Genomic DNA, 11,745 nt, shown 5'->3' with positions numbered 1-11,745 from the left:
TTCTTGATGCAGATCTGTAATGATCAGCCCCATATGAGTAGATGGGGTATTCGCTTCCTGATCTTGTTTTTGTCCCTTTTGAGGGTCTGGTTCCCTCTGGTTCTCTGTGGGTTCCTCCTTTAAGTCTTCTTCTTCCAATGGGTCTGTGTGCTGCCAGCCTTTGGGCTTTTTTTGTTGCTTCTTAGCTTTCCTGGGGTCCTTCCGAGCTAAAGGGCAGTTGTATTGGAGGTGCCCTGTCTGCATGCAGCTCCTACATCGGAATGCCGTGTTTTCGTAATCAAGCTGCTGAATCCATTGAGTATTATTAAAGTTCAGCGTGATGTGGTCAGGTAGCCCCATATTCTGGCAAAGGTAAAGATTCCCCTGATAGCTCTGTCTTCATCCATTTTTAGGAATTTCCCTAGAGAATTCCCAATGGCAATTAACACTTTTTGATGCCAGAAGTGTAGTGGGAGTCCATGTAGCCTCACCCATACAGGCATTTTTGAGACTACCATTGTAGTGGCATCAAAGTCCGAGAACCAGGGGGTAATGAAGAGGCCGGCACTGCCCCAGAACCATGGCCCCTGATTGATTATGCTGTCTCTTTCCTGCTCTGTATTGAATCTAACTATGAAAAACCCCTTAGGGCAGAGATAGATTTCACAGTTAGGTGTCCATGTTGTGTAGATCCATTGATGCAGGGCATCTGATTTAGGCCAGAAGCCATTGAATCTACAAATAACTGCAGTATTAGATAGATCATTGTAAAGGCTATTTACCTCTGGCATGGTTACTTGTAGAGTTGGTGATTCTGGCTTTTGTTCAACGATGTAGGGTCCTGGCAGCTCTGATGGTGTTGCTGTTTTGTTTTCCATTTTTTTCCCCCTTACTGCATCCCGAAAAGAGCTGGTATTTTTTGAGCTGGAGCCAGTGCTTCCACCACACAGTCGCAGATTGAGGATGATGGTTGAATCGTTGGTAATGTCGTAGTGCTGGAGTGTTAGGTTGTCCTGCAAACTGTACCCAGAATATATGAGATTTTGATATTGAGCTGGGGTTCCAAGGAGACCCTGGATCTTCTTCTTTAATTCGTATATGCTCATCCCCTTACTGAGCCTCATGCAAATATGCTTGCCTTCAATTGATTTAATGAAGATCTGGATCAGATCTGTGTTTGTGTTTGGTAGACCCTGATTCACTGATTTATGAATCAGATCTGGCGGAGATATGGCAGATCTAGGGTTCCCATATCGTCTGACCCTGGGAGAAAATGGTCCGCCTTCAGCTAACAATTTACCCGCTGCTGCCATTGCCAGTTTGATGTGAACTGCGACTGTTCCAACTCCTTCAGCAGTGTTATTCGTGAGTAAGCCCCAGATCTGGCCATCCTCACTCTGTTTTGCCCCCACACACGCCTCCATCTCCAACCATTCCGCTTCGCCCTTGCCCAAATGCGCAGATATTGTCTCTGATTGCGGATCCGGTCTTTGGCTGACTGTATCTTCATTGTCGTGACCTGTTTCATTAGAAATAAACGGTTTGCAAGAAATATGACCCTTAGATCGGTAATAAGTGCTCGTCCATGACCTGTGAGCAGTCAGATCGGCCTTCAGGGATCGATTTGTTGCAGAAAATTTGTGTATTGTTGCATTCTGGTTCCAAATCCTTGACAGCGCGAGCAGATCCAATGTCCCTGCGGTCGATTGCCTCCAGGATCTCTCCGTTTCCTCAGCCCCTTCGCACTGCTGCAGCATGTTGGCGGCCCCAAAAACCCTAGCCATCTTCGTCCGCGAGAGATCAGACTTTTAGTCATGATCTATATATATATATATATATATATATATATATATATATATATATATATATATATATATATATATATATATCTATATATATATATATATATATCTATATATATATATATATATATATATATATATATATATATATATATATATATATATATATATATATATATATATATATAGTTCGATTATGAAATGAAATGAATTACATAACTCGTTCATAGTGGGTTGGAATAACAATATAATTTTAGATGCAATATGTCAATTCGATAGTCAAAGAATCACACATATCATTCATTAAAAATTAAATAAAAGGTTAGAAATAAAATTAAAGAAAAAAATGTGTTTGATTACTTTATCTCTCTATATGTAAAATCAAAGTAGAAACTTAAATATTTTATTTATGGTTTGCATTAAATCTTTTATGGTCAATTTAAAATATTTTTTTGTTATTAATATTTTTCTTTTGTTAATGTAAGTATTATTTTATTATATTTAAATATAATGTTATGGGACAACATCACTTCTACACTGAATTGTATAAAAACTCTCACTACAAAAATATAGACATTAAATATCCATTTAATTATAACTGAATATAACGAAATATTAGTTATAGTTATAGGTGTTAACTCAATTGTTCAATTTCATACCATTAAGACACTTTTTATATTGAGAGATCATGGGTTGAATTCTCTCAACACTCTTGGGGTCATGGTTGAGCTAATAAAAAATGATCGCTTGAAATAAATCTCCTTAATACAAATATTTCGTGAACGTAATGGTTACAAATGCATCTCTGAGACCTATAAACCCAAAAAAACTATTGGTTAAATAACCTATTATATTCCAACCTAAAAGAATTATTATATTTTAAAGTTGTGTTCTATTTAGATTCTTTATTAAAGTTGGATGATAATGAATTTTGTTTTGCGATATAATATATTGGGTATCAATCTCAAATAGTTAAATGACACTCATGTCAGATAATACATTTTATCAACCATTTGGAAGAGAATTGGATAATACATTTCGTTAAACATTTGGATGGGATTTCTAACTTAAGTTGCAAAAAAGTATGCTTTGATTAATATTCATGTATTGTTTATATTGATGAATATTGTTAACGGGAAAAGTGTCTACTCAGAACGACCCTATCCCACTAAGGTGTGACAGTGACCTTAGAAACAAACAAGGAAAACTACTTTCGTATTCTTCTTTATGAACTATAAACGAAGAGGAATAGGATGAACAAACCTGTGTCTTGCGCTAGTCCTTTTGATCCAATCCCTCTCCTCTCCCTTACTTGCCCAGCTTCACCAAGTTCCTGTAAGATCACAGAAGAAGAAAACTACACAAAGACATGGATTTATATTCATAAATAGCTTAGGATCAGATTTAAGCTAAACATGCAAATATAACAAACATCAATGATACACAAGCATGTAGGAGAAACTCAAATAGTTTTATTGATATAACAAGAAGGTCCAGGAGGAGTTACAACCGATGATTCCTGATCTAGCATCAAATTCCCAGCAAAGGAATCCCCTCTTCACCTCCAGCAAAGCATAAATCACCCAATACTCTGATATATATCTCAAAACCAACAGCAATTCTCTGCAATGTACAAAATTCCAACCTCTGGATCTCTGGGATGAGGGATCCATATATAGATGTATGCAAAGAGGATGAGTCAGCTTATGATTTGAGTAGTGGCTTCTCTCTGTTAGTTCTTGTTTCCACTTGGAGACTGAGAGCCTCTTACTCATCCTTGGTCGAACTCAGTGAGGCAAGTGTCATTGGGGAAGATTCTGGAAGCTTCCATTGTCTGTCCACCTCGCGGAATGACACCGCCATTTGTCATTTCCCGCTCAACGCACCCTGGTAGTGCATTTAGGTGCGTTGCAACGCACCTAGCTAGTGTACTTGGGTGCTATGCAACGTAGCTAGCTAGTGGAGCAGCTGAAATGATCCTGATTTGACTGATTCTGAGCAGTTTCTGGTGGAGAACTTCTGGGAGAAGTTGTAATTTGTTGACCTTGTTCCTTTAGGGGCCCGAACTACACTTTTAGGGACTTAGGATCCCTTGGTTTATGGACATTTCGTGCTTAGAGCTGTAAGGCACAAAAATGTCTATAACAGTTGCCCCCTAAAGTATGAGGCCGTTTATCGGGTGAAATTCTTTATTAGGAGGATCCGAAGTTCTTTCAATGCTGGGAGGAGACCTGTAATAAGATACAATACAATACATTATCTTCATACTGTTTTCATGATCTAGCTGAGGCGGGCATTCCCATGCTTAGCTTTATAAATTCATTTTTATGTACATAGGACAGACAATCGTTGATGGTAGACTGATGATTCCGATAGAGCCATCATCCTTTTGGTAGGATGATTATCTGTGCTGCAATGCTGTACATTTCAATGTCTTTATTTTCCTGAATATATATCGCAGCCCGGATGGATGAAACTAGATCCGGGGTCTTCAATCTTGTCCGATCTTCACTCGAAGTACAAGTCGATCCATGTGAGGAATGTTTTGAAGTCGAACATGGAAAGACATCGCTTGATTACCAGTCAATGATGTAAACTGTTAACAAGCGTGAGAGGAATCACCGATAATGATGATGACCCTCAAGGTACAGCAGTACAATTCACGTGGTGTGAATAAAGGACTTGGCGTCGAACACCACGTAAAATATTTCGGTCGAAGGTCATTGATGTATACCTGTCGCCGGAAGTGAGAAACTTGCCATTGAGGCATGCAAGCTTCAAAGTACTGAATGGGTTGTTCCTAGATCAACTTCTTGGATAATGAGCTGGTGTCGACAAGAAGCGATCCGTCAAAGGAGGGCCTTAATGAATCCCACATCAATGACACGGAACAGAGCAAATGATTTTGATGGAGGTGAAAACGATCTAATGATATATGGTTCAGGATGGCGGTCATGAAAGAATGAAGTATAATGTATGGTAGTGGATGGGACACGGGTGACTTCTCTGGATGACTTCTATTGAACATGTCGGCGACACTTATGTGATGGATTGGTAGCATTTACCCCAAATGTGGATGGTATGGCGTGACCATGGTGATGTGACCAGTGAATGAAACAACCCAACCCGACTCAGGCACAGAGTGGAAGTGTCATGTTCAAGAGCGACTTGCTACCAATAAAGATTCTTTGAGTTTCTTCCCAATTTTTCCTCAGTCATTGCTGACCAGTACCTCTTTATTTTTGTCAAGCTTGAGGAGGATAACATATGCTTGTTCTATAATTTGCCCTTCGGGCAAACCCATCGCTATGTTTTAACGAGCCTAGCGATAGTGAAACTCGTTCTTGTCTAAAGACAAGTTTGTCGCTATTAATATTTTTAACGAGTTTAACGACAAAGATAACTCGGTCCTTTTCATTTTTAGAGAGTCTAAAAAGGTACGTAAAGGTAACTCAAAAATCAATTTTTCGTCATCTAATCCCTTAAGCCTGAAAAAGTATAAAACAATACAGAAGGGATGAATTTTCGATAGTTTTAACGAGCCGAACAAAACAAGCGCTCGATCTTTTTGTGCAATAATCCCTCAGGTCCAAAAAGATTAAAATCTAGAGGAGGGATATCACTTCCCGTCGCTTTAACGAGCTGGAAGGCCAAAACTCGGCAATCTTTTCATATTTTACGAGTCAGTTGAAAAGAGCTTAAAGAAGACTCGTCTTTTGAGGAACGAGTGATAAAAATGGGTAGCAACTGATTCCAGGTAAGGTTTGGAATTTTCCAATCACGGCAGTGTCACAAGGATGGCTAGTGAAATCACTCTTCGTAGTTGTTCCTCAAAATGGGTAAACAATCAAATGGAGGTGAATGATCGGACAATGGAAAAGTGGAGGTGACGGTGCAAACACAATCAAGGCTTTAATGGCTGAAATGCTTCATTCACGGTGGTTATTTACCGGGGAATAGTTCATTTTTTAACGAGCTTAAAAGCGGGTGGAAACATTTGCTCATGTCTTATGTTTATTTTTTAATGAGCTTGAACTATGTGCTAAAACTGCTCGATTAATCCAGTCATATGATAAGAATGTCTCATATAAAACGACAACTTTTAGATTCTTTCCCTACATCCTTTCTTTATGAAAGTTAGGTGACGACTAATCCTACGAGTTTAAAGGGTTAGAGGTCCTAAAATTTAAAAAATAAATAGCAGCTCCTCGCTCGCATTCCAAAAGGTTTGCATGCCCCCAGGTATAAAACAGAGTTTCGAGGTCTCCCTCTATTTGAGCTGACAAAACATTCGTTTTATCAGGAAGGGTCACCCTTTATTCGAGCTGACAAAACATTCGTTTTATCAGGAAGGGTATTACCTCTTACAGGTTACCCAAAGATTGTTCTATTTACGACGTAAACAAAACACTTCTTCGGCGATGTCTACTGAGATAAACAAAGGTGAACGGATGGTATAGTGAGACCATCCCTGACATAACTTTGACAAGAGAATCTTATTCTAGAATAACCCTTCTTCCAATCACGGACGGGGTACAGACTAGTCATATTCTCCCGCGAAAACCTGCTCTATATCCGAAGTTTTTCTGCCGAAGCAGACCAGGATGCATGCCCCCTGGGTTTCAGTCATATCCCTCTGAATTACTCGCGCTCATCGGGAGGACGGACTGGGGATTGAGACATTTCTTGCATGAAGAGACCATTTAGGGATGGTATATGACTATTTGCTATGCGTGATCCAGTTAATGAAAGCTAGTCCACGAGCTTGACCACTCTTCCTTCGTGCGGAAAACACATTACTCTAAAGAGTGAGGAGACGATGGCTCCCATGCAATAAATATAGTCTCGTCCAAGGAGTAGGTTATAATCCAAGGGTCCTTGAACAACCATTACGTTCATTTGAACTGTCTTCCTTCTCAATGTTATGGGCACATCGGGAAGGATCCCTAAAGGTCGACTGGTTCCTTTATCAAAGCCTGTCAGATTTCTCATCTCAAGCAAAAGCGATGGCGAACCAAGCGCTTTCCAAGCAGTAGAGGAAAGGATACTCACAGAAGCTCCCTCATCTACGATGGTACCAGCCATGACCATTCTATATATTTGAACGATAATTCAGAATGGTATGCTCGCTGGTAAGCGGGGTCTGCCTAGTTGATTCCAGTCGAAGGAGACAACTAGGTTTCTTGGAGGTGGGGCTGAGCAGACGGTCGGGTATGGCTCTGACGAACTTCCCTCCTGCGGTAAGGGAATGGGTAGATTGCCCCCATGTTCGTCGGAGTCTGTGTTGATGAAGAGAATTCGGACGGTGTCATCCTTGTTCTCTTCAGTGACTGTATCATCCGAAGATAAAACCTCTGAAGGCAAGACTGGGTCAACTGCCGCCTCGACCTTTTGACTTTCGTCTGGTATGGATTCAGATGGTTTATCTACGATGATAGGCACTTCAGCCGACCACTTGAGCGGGCCAGCTGGATTCTCAACTAGCGACGGACTCGGCAAGAGTTTTTTATATCCAGGAGGAAGTCGTAACAGTGAAACCGGACGATCATCCAAAACTCTTTTCTCTTCATCTAAGAAGGGACAACGGTGGATGGTATGATTTCCTTCGCACAGTTTACAGGGAAATCTATCTTTCCCTTTTTGTCCTGGGGCTTCACTTTCGCTAGTTGACGGTGCACTTTCAACATGATCATCAGAGGTTGATGACACCGGATTGTGCAAACGAGGAGACCAATCCCTTAGTATCCGAGGGATGCAAGGACAATCTCTGTGAAAGTGGTCTCCTTTGCAAATGACACATGGCGATTTAGGCCTGGTCGATGCAGTGTGTGGATTTTCGTTAGAAGACACTCGTTTCCCCCATTCGCCTTTGGCTTCTTCTTCTTCTTCTCTTTCTTCTTCTTCTCCTTCTTCTCCTTAGGAACTTGACTTTTGGCTTTGCCAGCCCCATCAAGCGAAGAGGAAGGAGGAGAGGAAGAATTAGAGGAAGTAGAAGGTTGGTGGGCAACTCTGGACTCGTCTAATTGCTGATTCGATTGTTCAGAAATGGTGGTGTTCTGAACGACATTGGTTGAGAAGAGCCATACTGGCAAGCCAGTTGTCAGTCTTGGAAGCGACAATGTGGCCATATGGGGTGCACCAACAGCTCCCCAAGAGGAGAAGGGACTAGGATTTCCACCAAGGGGAATTTCTTGGTTGGTAGACTCCATTTTCTCAACCTAAGATCAACGTAGGAAAAGGGTATGAATATTCCATTTAAAATAAATTTTTCGACGCTTTGACACAACTTGTTTTTTCAGTTTTAAAGAGTCGAGAAAAAACAAAAGATGACTCTAGTCTCCTTCGGTTTTTAATGAGCCTGAAGTGACAAGTGCTCAGATGGACCTTTTCCGTTAAGGAGTCTGAAAAGGAACGAAAGGGACTGCTCTGGAGATCTAGGTAGAGGGAGTACCAAACCAATCGCAAAACTGCAGAATACTTTTTACGATACAGTAGTCAATCTTCCCGAATGCTGTGTTCGGTGCATTGCGATCATTAGGGCGGCCGACGCGGCTTCCTATGGATAAAAGGTTTTAAGCCTATAGGGGTCTCCCAATATATACTCGACGGTACGTGGGAGCAAAAGTCTGTACTGGCACTTATCGTCTCAAAGTGGAGGAATCACCCAACCATCAGTGAGGACAACAGTTACCAGGCTTTACGATGCCGGAATACGTCTCTAGCCTAGACCTCTAAATGTTGTGCGTTAAGCTCCAAAGCGTTGTTAGATTCATTCAATTTATTTTAAGTTGATCTTTCTTATGAAGTTTTCCTTTTGGGTTCACCACGAGATGTAGATGTAATTCCTAAAATGAAATCTAAAGATGATAAGCAAACTTTTATCTCTTTTCAGCAATGAAAATCCTAGCTACAAAGGGAAAAGCAAGACACAATCTTTTCTCAAAGAGCAAAGAGCACACTGTAAATGCACTTTTCCTAAATCAAGCCAAGCAGACTATCAATATGCAAATGAACATATGCATGTATTTGTTTTCACTTTCTTAATATTAATGCCTAAAAAGAAAGTTGATGTACAAATTTGAATTTGCTTTCAAGTGACAAACACAAACAAGCTTCTTTTCGAAATCAAAAGGTAGGGAAGATTACGACACTTTATGATTTTGAAATAAATACTCGTTTCGACACTAGAAAGTGACAAATTCAAACCAAAGGCAAAAGTAAAAGCATAATCGATTGTCAACAACAAATAAACTTTCTCCTAAGATCAAAATCGACACTTACGACAGATCTAAATCAAAGGACGACAGTATGACTATTCTACTTTTTCAATGGAAAACTGTAAATGATGTAACAAACACACAAAGAACATCTACAGTATTTTTGTACAAAGGAGGTGGAATTAAGGCAAAGAAAAGGGGTTTCTAAACAGACACACACTGATCACAGGCTGCAAAAATCAAAGACAAAACTGAAAAAATGAAGCAAAGAACCTCAGCTGCACAGGGCTAGGCTGATCAGCACACCTGTTACACAGAGAAACTCGATTGCAGCGCAGGTAGCCCTCTCGGGAACTGCGTTGAAATGCAAAATCTCTTCACAGAGCCTGCGCTGGGGCAGAAACGAGAATTCTATCCGGGTTTTGGGTCACGGTTTGCAGTTTAATCTATGGTTTTTGTCCGAGTAAAAGCAATTAGTAATGCACAATCAGAGGGTAGATTTAAAGGAGGTCTAAGAAAAGGGTAATCAGATCATTTGTGAATCAGCTGTTCAAATCATAAACAAATCCAGTGAATGGATTGAAGTAGCAGACGTCTACTTTGCATTTGATAATGGCAAATGCAGTTCGATTGCTACTTCTACGTTTATGAAACAAACAACAAGAGAAACACAAACAAACTAACTAGACACACTCCCGAGTGGAGTCTCCATTTTGTTAACGGGAAAAGTGTCTACTCAGAACAACCCTATCCCACTAAGGTGTGACAGTGACCTTAGAAACAAACAAGGAAAACTACTTTTGTATTCTTCTTTATGAACTATAAACGAAGAGGAATAGGATGAACCAACCTGTGTCTTGCGCTAGTCCTTTTGATCCAATCTCTCTCCTCTCCCTTACTTGCTCAGCTTCACCAAGTTCCTGTAAGATCACAGAAGAAGAAAACTACACAAAGACATGGATTTATATTCATAAATAGCTTAGGATCAGATTTAAGCTAAACATGCAAATATAACAAACATCAATGATACACAAGCATGTAGGAGAAACTCAAATAGTTTTATTGATATAACAAGAAGGTCCAGGAGGAGTTACAACCGATGATTCCTGATCCAGCATCAACCTCCTTGTTATAGACATTTTTGTGCCTTACAACATGAAGCATGAAATGTCCATAATCTAAGGGATCCAAAGTCCCTAAACATGTTGTTCCTACCCCTAGAGGAACAAGGTCAGCAAACCACAGCACTGAATATCAGTTCTCCACCTGAAAACACTCAAAAACAAGCTAATTCTGGATCATGTCAACTGCTCCACTGAGCATCTGCGATGAATGTCAACTGCTCCACTGTCTACCTGCGCTGAATGTCAACTGCAAAGAAGGCTACCTGCGTTGGGCGAGTTGGGACATGTGGCACAGTCATTCCTCAAGGTGTCAATGCCCAGGAAGCTTCCAAAATGACACTTGGATCAAGGAATTCGACTGGTGATGAGTAAGAGGGTCTAGATCTCCAAGTGGAAGCAAGAACCTCCAAGTGGACTCAAGAACTGAAGAATAACTGAAGTGGGAGAGGACACTAGTCAGCTCTCAAGCTGACTCATCCTTTCTCCAAAACCCTATATATAGATCTCTCTCATGAGGTCTAGGGAGGCTGGAATCTTGTGAATGTAAGGAAGTGCTGTTGGTTTGAGTTTAGAACTATTGGGTGATTTGGTTTGAAGGAGGTGAAGAGGAGATTTCTTTCTGTTGGGAAGGTGATGCTGGATTGGGCCTCTTATGGTTGTATCACTTCCTGAACTTTACTTCTTCCATTAATAAAGCATTTGAGGTTCTTCTATATGCATGTGTCTCAATGATGTATTGTTATACTTGTGTATTTGATTTATTCTAATCCTTGAATCAATTATGAATGTATGCTTCTTGTAGTTTCCCTCTCTTGCCATTTTGCAGGATCTTGGTGTAGCTGGGCCAGTGAAAGAGCAAGGAGCTGGGAGCAAGCAGCAAGGAGAGAAGATTGGATCAACCATTAGCGAAAGACATCGGTTAGTGGATCTCTTTCTCCCCTATTTTACTTTCATAAAGAAGAAATCTTAGATAGCTTTGCTTCGATTGTTGCTGAGGTACTATCACCCTTAGAGTGGGATAGGGTCATTCCGTATTGGATACTTTTCCCAACAACAAATTGGCGACTCCACTGGGGATCGTATCTTGTTGGTTGTTCGTGTTTTTGCTATTCATTTCCTAAACACAGGGAGTACCGAATCGAACTGCATTTGAATCTTTCAAATGCAAAGTAGAGGGCAGCTACTCTAGCTCAGTTTCTGGGCATGTTTATGAATTGAAGAGCTGATCCACAAGGACTCTGAACAGCTCTTAGTGATAGCTTTTCATCCTCCTAATTACCCTTTAGTGTGTACTTGATTGATAGCTTCTGATTTGGCCAAAAACTGTGAATTTTTGAGCAATCTGTGACCCGGAAACTGAGAAAAATGAAAGTTTATCTCTTCATTGCAGGCACTGTGAAGGCAGTCTGCATTTCATCGCAGGTCCCGAAGGGGCTACCTGCACTGAAGGTCAAACTGCCAGTGTACTACCTGCGCTGAACCAGTTTTGCCTAGTGCTACTGGGGTTCCCTCCTGTTTGTTGCCCTGTTTTCATCCCTGTTTTTGCAGCCTGTTATCAGTCATTGTACCTATCTGAAACCAACTTTCCTTGCCACTATTCCGCCTCAGTTGTATAAAGAAACT

This window comes from Pinus tabuliformis, chromosome 7, assembly GCF_031772625.1.
Source record: "Pinus tabuliformis cultivar Carrire ecotype Pingquan chromosome 7, CPIR1, whole genome shotgun sequence".
Classification (NCBI taxonomy): domain Eukaryota; kingdom Viridiplantae; phylum Streptophyta; class Pinopsida; order Pinales; family Pinaceae; genus Pinus; species Pinus tabuliformis.
Note: the sequence above shows the minus strand (reverse complement) of the source record.